Here is a 15,195-nt window from a genome sequence, read left to right on the forward strand (position 1 = left end):
CTAGTGTTACATATTGACACCCAAATCATTTCCCTGTTAAAATCAAACAAAATATCATTCTTCAGTCAGTTCCCTTTTCCTCTCCACACTTATTTCTCAGTTCTGTGAACAAGCTTCTTGTTTCCATTCTCTTTGTTTCTCTTTTTCTCTGTCTCTGTCTCTCTCTTTCTCTCTTTTTTGTTTTTCAAGACAGGGTTTCTTTGTGTAGCCTTGGTTGTTCTTCCTGGAACTTGCCCTGTAGACCAGGCTGGCCTTGAATTCAGAGATCTGCCTTCCTTTGCCTCCCAAGTGCTGGGATTAAAGGTGTGTGCACCACCATCCTCTTTAAGAAGCAGAGCTCCTGGTTCATTCAGTCTCTCCATCTTCCGCATCCTTTAGTCATCTCTTGTGCCCAGAGGTAGACACTGTTGCTGTTCTTCCACTTGTTGTCAACCTAAATGTTTGGGTGGGGGCTCCAGTCCAAGCTCCCTCCCCTGGGGCTGCCTCACTCCAGACTCTGCCCCTGAGAAAGCCCGCAAACCCACCCCAGAGATGCTCAAGAACAGTCGCACAGGGTATTTAAACTCTGCCCTCAGAAAACAAACATGTAACTTTTCAGTCTTCCTTTTCTGTTCCCTTTCTGGCCGGCTGGCAAGCCATCCGACAGCATTTGTATCCATTAAACCAGTACTTTTTCTAATTCGGTTTGATTTGGTCTGATTTGGATTATTGCATCGGCAGAGAGGCTTATTGGAGTGCAGAAACATTTCATCTGGAGGTTCCACTGAGGGGCTGTTTTTCTCACCAGCCCAGAGCCTCCCCGGCACCTGCTCTCTGCCAGGCTAAGATGGGCTTCGTTTGGGTAAGTTGTCCTTTCCAGTCTTTGCCTTAAAGGCTCAGGGCCTCCTGTGATTTTTGGACTGTCCTGCAAAAGATGCAGCTGTGTCAGGCTCCTGACCTCTTACTGGGACAAGGACGCGCCTTGCCCTGTGGGATCACTTTTTCAGGAGACATTCTGTTCAAGGGAATTTCTCACACCCCTCTGTGTTTTTGTTGGTTTTTGACCCCAAATCTACCACAGTGGATGCATTGCACTAGGCTTTGGGTCTGGCATAGATTTGTGAACTAGGTACCTGCAATTCAAAGCCTGATTGAACCCCAAATGCCCTTGGGTGGCCTTTTACAAAATCTTTTAAATTGGGGCTATCTGACACCGTATGTCCTTGATGCCTAAAAACTTTTTGCTGGTGTGGGATCAAATAAAACCCCCACATGCCCGTGGTTTCTGGATACTGTGCTCCTGCCTCCCTCCCCACCCCCACCCCGCCTGCTTCTCTCACTGCTATTTGTCTGCATTCCTGGCATGTGGTCTGGTCACTCTGGGATTCTCCCTGCAATGGATCAATTTCCCCCTTACCCCCAACCCCCATCGTCCTCCTGTTCTGAGCGACATAGGTGCTCCATCCTTATGTTTCTGTTCTCTCTTACAGCATCTGCTGATCTGGCCCTCAATGGAACCACCTGTATGCTCGCCTTGCTCATGCAAATACTCCGGGATTTTTTTCCCTTTCTTTTTTATTATTATTTAAAAAAATACCAATTTAGATTCCCACTCCCTTCCCTCCTCCAGTCCATCTCCCTCTCCCTCCACAGACCCGCCTGCCCTGCGGGAAGTCCAAGGCCCTCCCTACTACATCTCAGTTGAGCAAGATTTACATCCAAAGAGAACAGGATCCCATGAAGCCAATATCTGAGTAGAGACAAATCCCAGTCACTAGCAGTGGCCCCTCAGTCTGCCCCAGCTGTCAACCCCCTTCACAAGGGCTTGGTTGTTCTCATGCTTGTTCACTTTCAGTCCAGTTGGAGTTGGTGAGCTCCCATTAGCTCAAGCAAACTGTCTCAGTGGATGAACCCCGCACGGTCTTGAATTCCTTGCTCATACTCTCACTCCTTCCACTCTTCATCTGAATCTTGGGAGCTCAGCCCAGTGCTCTGATGTGGGTCATTGCCTCTGTTCCCATCTGTTGTTGGATGAAGGTTCTATGGTGATATTTAAGATAATCATCAGTCTGACTACAGGGTAAGGTCAGTTCAGACACCCTCTCCTCTATTGCTTAGGGTCTCAGCTGGGTTCATCCCTGTGGGTTCTTGGGCATTTTTCTAGAGGCAGATTTCTTGCTAACTTCATGATGGCTTCCTCCCTCAATCAAGATATCTCTTTCCTTGCTCTCGTATCTGTCCTTCCTCCATTTCGACTATCCCATTCCCTCAAGTTCTCCTCAATCCCTCTTCTCCTCCCCTTCTATCCCCACTCCTCTGCTCCCAAATTTTTGTCTGATTCCAATTTCCAGGTGGGTCTATATATGTTTTTCTTTGGGTTTATTTTACCTTATTACATAGTTTCTCTGAACTATAGGCTTGTTGTCCTTTGTTTATGATTAGTATCCACTTATGAGTGAGTACATACCATATTTGTTTTTTTGGGGGGGTCTTACTCCAGGATCTTTAAGTTGGTCAGCAGACACAGCTTCCTGGAAAAAGTTTTGTTCATCTGTCTGTTAATATATATGCGTAAATAATGTGGCCACAGTATACTTGTTTTATGTGTGTATGTGTGCTTGTTTTAAAATATGTAAAACTTGTTAACAACGGCTCTGAAAAAATACAAATATGTGCATAGCTGCCATTTTTGGTTGAGGCCAAAGTAAAAGCCTCAGTACCGTCTTTGCTAAGAGTACCTATGTGTGCTGGTCCTACCAAGGAGATGTTCCACATCCAATATACTTTGGCTTTTAAAGTATTCCTTCTAATCTTCTGCTACCCTGATTCTCTAGTGTCTTAACCGATCTGAGTTTGGCTTTTAACAAAAGAGCTTCTTATGGTAGAGAGACATGCCAGCATTCTATAACTCCTCCAAGAAGATGCATGGTTGCAGAAGACCTTCCTTCTGGAGGCTTGCCTTTGGATATGGCAAAGCCACCCACAGAGCAAAACCTGCATTTCACCTCATCAGCTGCCTGAAATGGACAGTACTACACACCGGAGGATCAATCATCTCCTCCTGCCAAGACAGGACAAATTTCATACCTTGGAATCCTCAATGAGGGCATTAGAACAGAACACTGGACAGGAGATTCAGACTTTAAAAAAGGCAGTGGTAAAAAGATTTGAAAAGAGTGAGGAAATTATCAAAGCTGATGAGCAGGGACAGAGGGTACAAGGACAGAATTCAGCCTCATTAATAAGTGCCAGACTTGGAGTTGACTTACCCAGAGATTTAACTGCCTGTCTGGTAATTTCCACGGAAAGACCATCTGGTACATAGTACCCTAAGGTAGTCAAAGAATATACATGGGAACCAATATGTATGAGTGATCTAAAAAAATTAAATAAGCAATAGTATTTATGGATTACATTCACCTTTTGTTAGGGAAACATGGGCTTCAAACAATAAGCCTACTTCACACAATTGGCTTCAATTAATCTCAGTAGTCATAAAAGACAGACCTCAGCTGCTTTGGAAGTGTTACTGGAGAGAAGAGGCAAAAATTTTACAACAATAGGGGAAAGCAAAAGCATTTGAGATTTCCCAAGATCAAATTCTTGGCAAGGGTCATTACTCTGATGACAACTTATGCTGGAGAGGATGTTGGGTAAAGGGAACACTTCTGCATTGCTGGTGTGAGTGCAAGCTGGTACAGCTCCTTTGGATATCAGTGTGGCGATTTCTCAGAAAATTAGGAAATAGCCTTCCTCAAGACCCAGCAATACCACTTTTGGGTATATATCCAAAGGATGCTCAATCGTACCACAAGGACATGTGCTCAACTATGTTCATACCAGCTTTGTTTGTCATAGCCAGAACCTGGAAACAACTTAATGCCACTCAACTAAAGAATGGATAAGGAAATTGTGATATATTTACACATGGATTACTACACAGCAGAAAAAAATAATGCAATCTTGAATTTTGCAAGTAAAGGGATGGAGCTAGAAAACATCATATTGAGTGAGGTAACCCAGACAAAGAAAGACAAATATCATATGTACTCAGAAGTGGCTTTTAGACATAAAACAAAGAAAACCAGTCCACAAATCACAATCCCAGAGACCTTAGACAACAATGAGGACCCTGAGAGAGACATACATGGATGTAATCTACATGGGAAGTAGAAAAACACAAGATCTCCTGAGTAAATTGGGAGTATGGGGACCATGGGAGAGGGTTGAAGAAGAGGGGAGCAGAGAAAAATGTATAGCTCAATAAAATCAATTAAAAAAAAACAAAAAATTAGGAAGAAAGAAACTTAGAGACAGGTAGAGAAAATGCTTGTTAGAATTTTCAACATGGAGAGGAGTGGGGGAGGAGAGATGGAACCTGCCAATGATAGCTAAAAGACAGAAGAACCAGAGTAAATGCGCATCTATGGGGGAAAACTATGCACCTGGGTAGTTACTACCCCCCGACTTATAGGAAGGATCCTCCTTTTCTGTCTTTGGATCATTTTTTGTCAGAGACACTTGAGTTGTGCAATCGTTTAGGAAAGTATCTGCTTTACTCTCTGGGTTGAGAAATATTAACTAGCCTTTGGTATATTCTGCTTAGTTGAAGCAAGATAGAAATCCCCAGGGTGGGTTATGGCTTATGAATATGACGTGAGACAACATGGTATCTGAAGCATTGTTTTAGGGATTGTCATCGGAAGGCTTGACGAGCATAGTAAAGCATGGCCCCTAAGGCCAGAGGTTATTATATGGGTGGGAGTCCGGGGAAGAGGCTGGAAAGGGTGGAGAAAGTGCATTCAAATGGCCTAAAAGAGTAGTTGCAATTTGCCAGTTGTCTCGGCTTTAAAGTCGTCCTTCTGTGCTCTGTTCTGCAATGACACAGCTGGGATTTTGCAAACCAGACCCAGGGGTTCTCTCTGCAATGGGCTTCCTCTTGGGTTGTGACCAGGGGAGGCAGAGGGCAGAGTCAAGAGGAGGAAAAAAAGAAAGAAGTCATTGTCGCTTCCTTGATGTTAGCGTCACTGTTCCAGATGTGGCACCTTTCACCAGCTGTGGCATTTCACACTACTGTGGCAGCTCGCTCCAGCTCCAGCTTTTTTCCTGTTTGGAGAACCAGTCTCCCTCAAAGTGCCAACTCATGATGCCAGAAGAAACCCTGTGGGGACCTCCTCAGATGTCACGCTCTAGTTTCATGGTGTCCCCTCCTTCCAGCTCTTTAGTCCAATCTGTCCACTTTTGTTCTTCTAGATTTAGGGTGGTAACTACCATCTGAAGGTATTATTTCCTGGTTCGCCTTCCAGCAGCTGTGCAACCAGTTCACCGTAATAGCTCTCTTCAGCTTCTGTTGAGAAACTTAGGGTGGTGTCTGTTCTTCTAAGGTTTCTGTTTTGTTTAAAGTGTAAGGGTATTTTGTTTGCATGTCTATGTAGCACTTTATGCCTGTTGGCCACAGAGGTCACAAGAGGGCATTGGATAACCTAAAGCTTGAGTTACAGATGGTGGTGAGCTGCCATGTGAGTGTTGGGAATCAAACGTGGGTCCTCTGGAAGAGCAGCCAGTGCTTTAGCCACTGAGTAGTCTCTCGGGCCCCTGACTAAATTTAAAAAAAATTTAATTCTCTCTCTGTCTCTCTCTCTCTGTCTCTCTCTCTCTCTCTCTCTGTGTGTGTGTGTGTTGTACCATGTATGTGTTGGTGCCCATGGAGGTCAGAAGAAGGCATGGAGCTGGAGTTACAGGTGGTTCTGAGCAACCTAACACGGGTTCTGGGAATGAACTTGGGTCTTCTGAGTAAGTAGCAAGCACTCTCAACTTCAAAGTTATCTCTTTTTGCATTCTTACTAATGCAAAAATAAAACTCTGTCTCCTGGACTTAAGGAAAAGTAGTCAGGACAAGGGAGTCAACAGGTAGTCACAAAGTTACTGGGAACAGTCACATGTGTAGTCAATGAGTCTCTTAGCAGTCCTTAATTAGAACAGTAATACCTTACTTTCATTCCTGTTGGAATGTTAGCAAACACACCAGTACAGAGTCCTGGAAGTCATCTAACTTCGAATTATATAAATTCATTTGTCACAGTTTAAGCAGCAAATGGGATTATATCGGTGTTATAAGGACTCAGAGTGTGGTGTAGATCCTAGAACCAGGATGGCAGCTCTCTATAGGGGAGGATTTAGGATTGGGAACTGGGAAACTGCCAGGCTCCTCATTAGTATCATTTTCCTGCAGGTTACTTCATCTCCCCTCTGGGGTCTTATTTCCTCTGGCTGATCCCACAGTCTACACGATACAGGAATATTTCTACTTCTGGCTCTAGGGTTGATCTCTCCTCTTTCAAATGGGTAGTGGGGGAGGGTTTTTTCTGCTCTGTTATGGTTTAGTTTAGATTTCTAGTCATGATCCCTCAGTTACGGCCATGGGAATAGAGGTTACCTAATGCAAGCACAGATCCAGGCCGTCCAACCCGCATGACTGCAGTGATAACAGCACCACTGTGGAACGTGAAGACCTTCAGGCATCTGTCATTCTTGGTCTTAGCAATGACAATGACACTTAGTTTGAGACAAGATCAGAGTTTGGTCTTGATGTTCGTTTCTGATTGATTCTAAAAAGATGTGGGAGGGAGAACTGAGTCTTTAGGCAGGGATCCAGAGCCCCAGCTTTAGTGAGCATGGGTCTGAAGACTCGGGACATAGTCCACCATCCATCCCCATTAGAACTCTCAAGCATATCCCAGGGTTCTCGTGAAAATTTAACTCTGTGTCTAATCTTCATTCCACCGAAGCAACGAAGGCTGCCAATCGACTCAGCAGAATGTGAGCTTTCCGAGCTTTCCAATGCTGCTGACACCTAACGGGCTGACTTTCTCCCGACTCCATCCCTCATGAATCTGTGTTGAAAGAGGATTAACTAGAGGAACTCCTCAGCTGTAGTCCAGCTAGTCCAACAATGGCTGTCTGCCTCTGAGAAGGCTAAGAATCTAGTAGTTGTTCAGTCCACGAGGCTGGATGTCTCGGTTGGTCTTTCATCAGTGCTCGAACTAGGAGGAAGTGGTTCTAGAAACGGTGAAGGGAAGCCTCAACAGCAGGATAGATGAAGCTGCCAGCGAAAGAGGGGGCAAGCAGGCAAAAAGCAAAAGTTTCCTGATTCCCTGTCCTTATGTGGCTTGCCACCAGAAAGTGGAGCCCAGATTTAGGGTGGGTCTTCTGACCTCAAATCAGGAGAAATTGCTCACACGGATGCCCAGCTGCTCCTGTTTCAGTTGCTTCCAGATGTAGTCAAGTTGACAACCGAGACCATACCCCTCAAGTCACTCCCATAATTCCTCACAGGTCCAAGATGCTTTGCTGATTTTTCCTATTTTATCAGCAGCAAATCTCTTCAGTGGTTCAAAAGAAATCATTTTTGTGCAACTATTCTCTGTCTTGGACATGAGGGTTCTGGAGAACACGGATTCCACCTGTAAGTCTAACATCTGAGCCTTCCTAAAAATACAGAGCCGGAAACTGAAAGGGAATTTTGAGTGCTACTGAACGCTCCACACTGGCTTTGCACACAGAAAATTAACCAATGCAATAAATTCTTTGCTGCCGTCAAGGACATAATAGATTAGAAGCAAGGAGGTGGTGTTTATGGTATAACTCAGGGCAACGGGATGGAGTGACACCCAAAGAGCAAAATGGTGTAAAGTCTCTAAACTGAGATGCTGTAAAGTACAACATATATGGTTTTAATACTTGTTTAGAAGCTCCTCCACTCAGGTGACAATCACGGATATATCCCTGCACATATCCCAGTGCCCTTCAGACATAGATGAGGAGAATCATGCAAATATTTAAAAGTAAGTCTTAAAAAATAAGGGGAAGCAATTTGATCACACAAACTTGGGTCCCAAGCAGACCAGTGCAGACTGTTGCTCCTTCCCCACGTGCTGGAAAAACCCCAGCCTGGAAGGGAGGCAGCCGGTGTTCTTCATGCTTCACGGAGAGGGCTAAGGATGTGTATACAATGATTGCTCCAAACTGTGACAGAGCAGGGAAGATGCTGCTGTTCCTCAACTCTGTTTTGTTGTGACAGGTGAATGAATGTATGAGGTGCTGGGAGGTGATTGCTTGCAGATTGCAGGATAAGCTACAAATGACAGTAGGGAAAGAATCAAGGTAAGTATAAAACAGATCGTGAGTGTTGATAAACAACCAACCAGCCTTGTGGCTGGAAAGAGGGTTGTATCTTTAGGATAATGCTGTGGAGCAAGCTGTCTTAATAATTTGTGTAGCCATCTTTTTTTTTTTTGCAGGAACCCAAGCCAAATTATGGCTCCAAGTTTCCTGGTCTTGCTTCTTCACCCCTCTTCTCAGGAGGTCTACTCAGAGAGGAAAGAAAGAGCAGAAGGCAGGGAAACAGGCTGCTATGTCCAGTAGAATCAGGTGACCATCTGGTCTAGAGGCTCTGGGAAGGTTTGCTATTGATACCAACTGCAAAGAGGGACTACGCAACATCAAAAGAACTGGACAAAAGCTCAGATGCCATTGCCGATGGCCAGCCAAAATCTTCAAGTGAGCTCCTGATTTGCAGGCCCCCTTTTCCTCATGTGTAACACAAGGATATTAATATCTGCATTGAGTACATATTGGGCTGTCTGAAGAACAGATGAAGTCATGTCTGCAAAGGCACTCTTTAAACCGTGATATATTATATGTGGCATTGTTCAGAACAAAGACAAAAGGACTCTTGTTTTCACCATTAACCCCAACTTCTTCTGTACTCTGCTCTACAAACAGTCAGCAGATAGCCTCATTTGAAATTCTCTCTTGATTCTCATTTTGTTCTCTGGTGGAAGCGCTTGGGGCAAAGAGACGGTCAGTGATGGGTTTCATGAGTGGAAAAGGCTGGGAAAGGAAATGAGTTCTTGTATGCATGACATGACTTCAATCTCTGAAAAGTCAAACATGATTTCCCAAGGGTTCTTCAATCATTTCTATTCGCCGTGCAAACACACTTTATTGTTAGCAAAGCAAACGCGTGCACACATGCCTTCTAGCTCCACAAGGCATAGATTTGGGCAAGTTGGGATCTCTGTGCATCAGTTCCTTCTGTGGATACAGAGGATGTCAGTGTCTCCTCCCTACGAATCCTTGTGTGTATCGGAAGTAGTGATAGATGTAAGGTTCTTAAAAGGGTGCCTGGCACATTGTGAGCGCTTAATACATTTTATTTTATGTGTTATGTATATACTTAATTCATTATCTTATCAGATCCCACAACCCTGCAAGTTGTGTGCTCATATCGCTCTTTATTTTATGACCAGTTAAGGGTTTGCTCAAGGTGCTTCTGCCCTGTGGATATTTGATTTTCAATCATTCCCCACGAAGGAGAAGAACATCTCTTACTTAGCACACAGGATGAAGGTTTGTACTAGAAAGGGAGCAATCTCAGAGCTAGCCTGATCTTTGAAAGACTTTAACATAGAAAGACAGTATTCATGCTTCGGTGCACATGGGTCTACAGACAGTTCATAAGCCTGTGAAGATTTGATAATCACAAGCAAACTCCCAGGAGGAAACCGAAAACAATCTATGCGGCTCTAGATATTTAGAGCATTCTGCCTTTTAAGAAAAGCGGTATTTCCTTTGGTCCCTCTCACCCAACTTGACTGTATGCACTGTTTTCTGTTTTCATGTTGGCGTGGTATAAAGCTTTTTACAGTCTAGGCATAACCAGTCTTTAGTAAATTATTGTCATAGAAACGATTTGGCTGTCTGCTTACTCTGTCTAGTGTTTATGATAACGAACTTACCTGTGAATGTGGACTCTTGGAGCCCATTCCTAGGACATCACGCATCACCTCCGGCAGCCCTGCAGTTGTAGAAGATGAACACATGGAACACGCCTGACTAAAGCAAATTCTGCACCCCTAGGTTCTGGAACTGGGCTCCAAATACTCCCGTTATCTTGTCATGTTTACTTGGAGTGAAGAGGGATAAAATAAAGAACTAAGGTACTATTTTAGGGTTTCCACCTTTAGATATGTATGAAAAGAAACACACACACACACACACACACACACAAACTGGTTTGCTGCCTGGTGGGAGGGGGAAGAAATAAATGCACACAGAAAGTGGAAGGCAAACAAGAAGGCAGAGAGAAATCGTGGACTAGGTCATTGGCAGACAATTTCTGTGAAAACGCACATATCCTTTTAAGGATACATTAAATTTATTTTACTTAATTCATTGTCTCATCAGATCCTCACACCCCTGCAAGCTACTTCCTGAAGGTGCCCAGAGCATCCCGTCCAGGTGAGATAGCAGTAGTTATTTCTGTCTCAGCACTTGTGTTTACTCGGATCTCGGGTGCAGACTAAGACAAGTTCTTCAAAAGTCATTTGTCATTTTCATGTTTCCTTAATTGGGACTGCTCTCTGTGTGGGGGGAGGTGTTGGGAATTGAACCCAGGGTCTTGCACATACTTCGGCAAGTGGTCTATACTATCACGCCCCCACCTGGACCACTGCGTTGTCACCAAACCACATAGAAAGATTCTTTTTTTAGTAAGACCCTACTAATGGAATTGTGTGTTGCTTCTCAGTTAATTCCTTTTCAGCATAAAAAAGAAATCCTAACTAAGAGATATTACCTTCTATGGCATAAAAATAATTCTGATCACTATGACTCATGTTTCCCAAGCCAAACAAACCAGGGGGTAGAATCTGCACACAAAAGAGTGATAAATCAGTCTGTCTCCACATCTGTTCCCTCAGCATTAGGTGGTCCAGCTTATTCAAAACTGTCAAATGGTTCTAATGTCCTCGGGAATTTTCTTTTGTGCTCCATGAGCTGGGCCTCTAAGCTTTTAAGTAACATTTGCTACCTCTTTTCTTTCCAGTTCAGCAATGACTCTCCAAATGGCAATGAGGCCCAGCCCTCCTGGCTCCACCAGAGAGGGCCCGGGAAACTGAGGCTCAAGTACGATTCTTCTGGGACTGGAGAGCTTGTTCAGTGGCTTAGAGCACTGGCTGCACTTCCAGAGGACTCGGGTTCAATTCCCAGCACCCACATGGTGGTCACCAGTTCCAGGGGATCAAGCATCATCTTCTGATGCTGCAGGGTCCTAGGCACGCATCTGGTTCTCAGGCACACATGCAGGGAAAACACTCATGAAAACCTCTCAAAGCCAATTCTTACTAATGCTGTAAGTGGCACTTAAGTACTTTAGTGAAATACTACTTTTAGTTTTTCCTTGCTCTTGTTTTGATAGTATCTATTTCTTGGAGTTCATAATTAGACCTGCGATGTGGCTCAAATTAACCAGGACAACAGGGAGTTTGGGGTGATGTAATGTTTTGAATGCCAAATGCAGCATTTTTTCTCTAAGCTACTCCTTACCTTTGGCAAAATTTAGTTGGACTTACATTTTTTCATTGTGTGTGTGCGTGCGTGTGTGTGTGTTCATGCATGTGCATGGGTGTGTGTGAATGCCTGTGTGCGTGTATGTTCATGCATGTGCATGGGTGTGTGTGAATGCCTGTGTGTGTGTGTTCATGCTTGTGCATGGGTGTGTGTGAATGCCTGTGTGCGTGTGTGCGTGTGTGTTCATGCATGTGCATGGGTGTGTGTGAATGCCTGTGTGTGTGTCTATCTGTGTGTGTGTGTTCATGCTTGTGCATGGGTGTGTGTGAATGCCTGTACGTGTGTATGTGTGTAGGCTAGCAGGTATGGAAGCCAGAGGTTGATGTCTAGTTTCTTTCTCAATAACTTTTTACTTTGTTCCCCCTGAGATATAGTCTCTCACTAAAACCAGGGCTTGCTGATTTGGCTAGACTGGCTTGCCACTAAGTCCCAGGGATCCTTCTGTGTCCACTGGCCTTACTGCAGTGATTACAGGCAGTTGCAGGTTTTATTATTGCTATTAGTAGTAGTTTTAATGTGGACATAGGGATGTAAACTCATTTTTCATGCTTGTGTGGAAAACACTTTGCCTATTGGCTTATTTCTCCAGATCCTGGACTTGCACCTTCCAAAGCCTTCACTTTCCCCCAGAAGTCTCCTTGCTCTGCGCACAAACTCCTGATGGGGTTGCTCATCCATCCTCAGGCACAGCCAGGAGATTTGGGTTTTGAACTCAACAATGCTGGCTTAAGAATAATTATAGACACACATAAGCGAACAGTCTGGCCTGCGGAGCAGTGTTAGAGAAATGTTGATGTTTGAGGACACACATCCGCAAATACCTGTCTTTTATTAGGCTCAGTCTTTGCAAAGCTATTCCATGGCTTCTCAGCTTTAACTTGTGACCCCACCAAACCTGGTTCGTAGACATGGGGAGGCAGAGTCTAAGCATGTGTCTTCAGCCAGATGTCCACGGATGTCTCTGGCAAACACCCAGTGAAGTATCTGACCCATGGTTTTTATAAGTATTTATCAAACTGTCTGGGCCTCAGTTCCCCTCACACCTGATGTCATATGCTCTACACTATTTGAACTGATGCATCTCTGTTCTGCCCTTATCTTTGTAAAATAAACCGGATTCTCATTTTCTTCTCCCCAGTCGTATTTTCTGTCTATCATTGTCTGTGTGGTTGACCTTGGCACAGCCTTCTCATTCTTTGTGTCCTCTCCCACTGTGGAACATGGCTTTCACAGCTGCTTTTTGGCCCGTGCTGAGCTTATGACCCTTGAATGACTCACCCCTGACAGTATAAATCTTCATTTCATACAGCCTAACTGGGGCTTTCTGTGTGTCACCAGCCAAGCCCTGCACTTACTGAGGTCTCCCATACCTTTCCCCCAGGACGCCCACCTCCCCAGCTGTCTACTCAAATGAGGGCAGGGAAGAGTTGTCAACCCACTCAGAAGAAACCCATGGGAAGAGGTATCACCGTGAAGAGGCTAGCTCTCAAAGGGAGGCTAAGTCTTCTGAACTTACCTGTGACCCTCCACAGTTCTGCTCACCCAGAAAATCAAGACCCTTAGGTCTTATGCTTTATCAAGAGGGATCCAGGCTCTGAAGGGTTAAGGCCAGAACCTGAGTGGATGGTCAAGCCTATTAGTTATGTTAGGGGAGCTCAGCAAATGTCCCTCCCCTGTCACCTACATGGCATTTTCACATGATGTCTCTTTCACTCTGGCCACAGAAAGGAGACTGGCGGGGTGGGGAGGGGCTGGGTGAGAAGAGGAAAAAAAATCACAAAATATTTGGAAAGTTTGTAAATCTTTGTGTTTTCATTTAGCAGCAGGAATCTCAGCAGTAGCCAGCTGAGGATTGAATTTTTTAAAAAGGAGAAATCCTGGATGCTAGAACCATCCAGGTTCTTCTTTTTTCTTCTCTTTTTTCTTTTCTTTTCTTTCTTTCTTTCTTTCTTTTTTCTTTTCTTTTCTTTTCTTTTTTTTTTTGTAGAGTAGGAAGTGGGGCGGGGGAGGGATTAAATCAAACCTTCTTCGAGGACTCAGCTCTGAGTTCTCATGGCCAAAACACGAAGGATCAGCTCCACGCCTGTGACTCAACTGTCCAGGAAACGTGAAAAGGAAGAGAGTCCAAGCCTGAAGTTGTTCTTATAGCTTCAGCTCCAGTAAGAAAAAGGAGATGGTGGTGGGGTGACTATCCTATGATGGGACCAAGTCTTGGAGGGGAAAGGCACGGGGAGGCGCGAGGAGGGAGAGAGGGCAGGAGGGAGCCGCGTCTTTAAGTCTCTCCTATGGTTATACATATTTTTCTTCTATGAATGGGTTTTGCTGTAAATTATAGCTTTGCTCGTGGTCCCTTGGGTCAAAAGAAATAGTCTCTAAACAGAAAACAGCTCTGATTGGTGACTTGCCTTCTCCCTCCCCAGCCCCCTTCCTAATTGAAAGCAAATGTGCAATATATTGGATGCTGGGATCCTTGGCGCAGGCCCAGGAATCCTCAGAATGTGAGGTTTCTCTCAAAGGCATCTTGCATCAGCCTGTGGATGTATGCCTACCACGGGGGCTCCTTCACCGGCAAAGTGGAAAAAGAAGTGGTTCACAACAAATTCTTCTTTTGGGGTTGGGGGAACACATTGGATTATAGCCGTTTTCTTCTGTTCAAAACTGGCGTCCCGGGATGGAAGTAAGTGATGTGGCTCTATTTTTTTTTTCTTTTCTGTCTCTCTCTTCATTTTCTTTTTCAAAAACGAAAGCTCTGAGTGTACTTCTCTTGGTGTGTCAGGAAAAGTTTTAAAAGCGGCAGCGGACAGTTTGAATCAAGGAGGAAGGGCGGGAGCCGGGCTCTACAGACTCAGGACCAAGGCAGAGCTCACGTTTTGGGGTCTGGATTTGTGTCAGGGAGGGAAGAAGAGGCACCAATAACCAAAGAAGGCCGAAGCGAAGTACAGGACTCCATAGCAGCTGCAAGGTACAATAAACAGCTTTAGCAGAGTTGGAAATGTTGGCAGGCAAGACAGGCCGATCGCAGAGTTGGGCTGCCGGAGCGAGGAGGGCCAGGAGCTGTGTTTTCAAGCATTGAGTGGTGGTGTTTGAAGGGCCTGAGTTTTGGTGAGAACACGACCTAGCACCTTTTGTGATTTAATTGTGGAAAGGTCAACTGTGAGGTCTTTGGATGCGGGGTGGCTTGACTTTCGGGCTTGGGTGGCTGGGCGCTGGGCGGGAAGGCCAGCTGCCTGGAAGGTTTGCAGTGGGTGACACGGAGCCATCGCTTCCCAGACTCGCAGTCTCCCCGGTGCTAGGGGCTTTTCCTTTTGTTATCAGAAGACTTGGGGCTGTTTCCAGTTGGGACCCAGAGTCCTGGCCGGGGTTCAAGAGGCCCATCCAAGTGAGAGAGTTCTCTCAGAGTGGCAGACTCAGTTCAGCCATTTGAGGAGAGTTGGGAGTGCTTAAGCCAGTGGCGGCTTTAGCACCATTTTAACCATTCAGCTTTCCGCATCCTTCCTAGCGGCAACTGGAGTCCGGAAAAGGGTCTTTGCAATCGCCATCTCTTCTGACTCTCTCATTGAACAAATTTCAAAAAATGATAGCAGAGGACTGACTTGTTCAGGGTCTCACAGCACATTAGAAGTGACATGGAAAAATGCACTCAGCTGATGGCGTGAGTTCCCGGCGCACTCCGTGTCGCTTCCTCAGGCTTATTTTTAAGATTTTGACGAAACAATAGAGGAAGGTCATCTTGAGGATGTTATCAGCAATAGAGAAGATGGGAGTAATGGTTCATCAGCTAGTGGCCCTTGGTGTGTGTGTGTG

The 15,195-nt window shown here is 45.0% G+C and overlaps 1 protein-coding gene and 1 long non-coding RNA gene across 4 annotated transcripts in view; both read left to right on the top strand.

Moving 5' to 3' along the window:
• The first annotated feature begins 8,077 nt into the window (after positions 1–8,077).
• Positions 8,078–11,299, top strand: LOC130875037 (uncharacterized). Its single transcript, XR_009057163.1, has 3 exons — positions 8,078–8,142; positions 10,228–10,281; positions 10,868–11,299. It is a non-coding gene; the product is annotated as an uncharacterized LOC130875037 (long non-coding RNA).
• Positions 11,300–13,443: 2,144 nt separating this feature from the next.
• Ddr2 (discoidin domain receptor tyrosine kinase 2) overlaps positions 13,444–15,195 on the top strand; it is a 133,875-nt gene continuing 132,123 nt past the window's right edge. Inside the window, exon 1 of one of the 3 annotated variants that reach the window (XM_057769661.1) lies at positions 13,444–13,550. The gene's annotated coding sequence lies outside the window, so the exon portion shown is untranslated. Of the gene's footprint in view, positions 13,551–13,900; positions 14,069–14,456; positions 14,494–15,195 lie in introns of those variants that run through there. The other 2 variants (XM_057769659.1, XM_057769662.1) reach the window with 2 other exon arrangements.

Source organism: Chionomys nivalis, chromosome 5 (genome assembly GCF_950005125.1).
Source record: "Chionomys nivalis chromosome 5, mChiNiv1.1, whole genome shotgun sequence".
NCBI classification, from domain to species: domain Eukaryota; kingdom Metazoa; phylum Chordata; class Mammalia; order Rodentia; family Cricetidae; genus Chionomys; species Chionomys nivalis.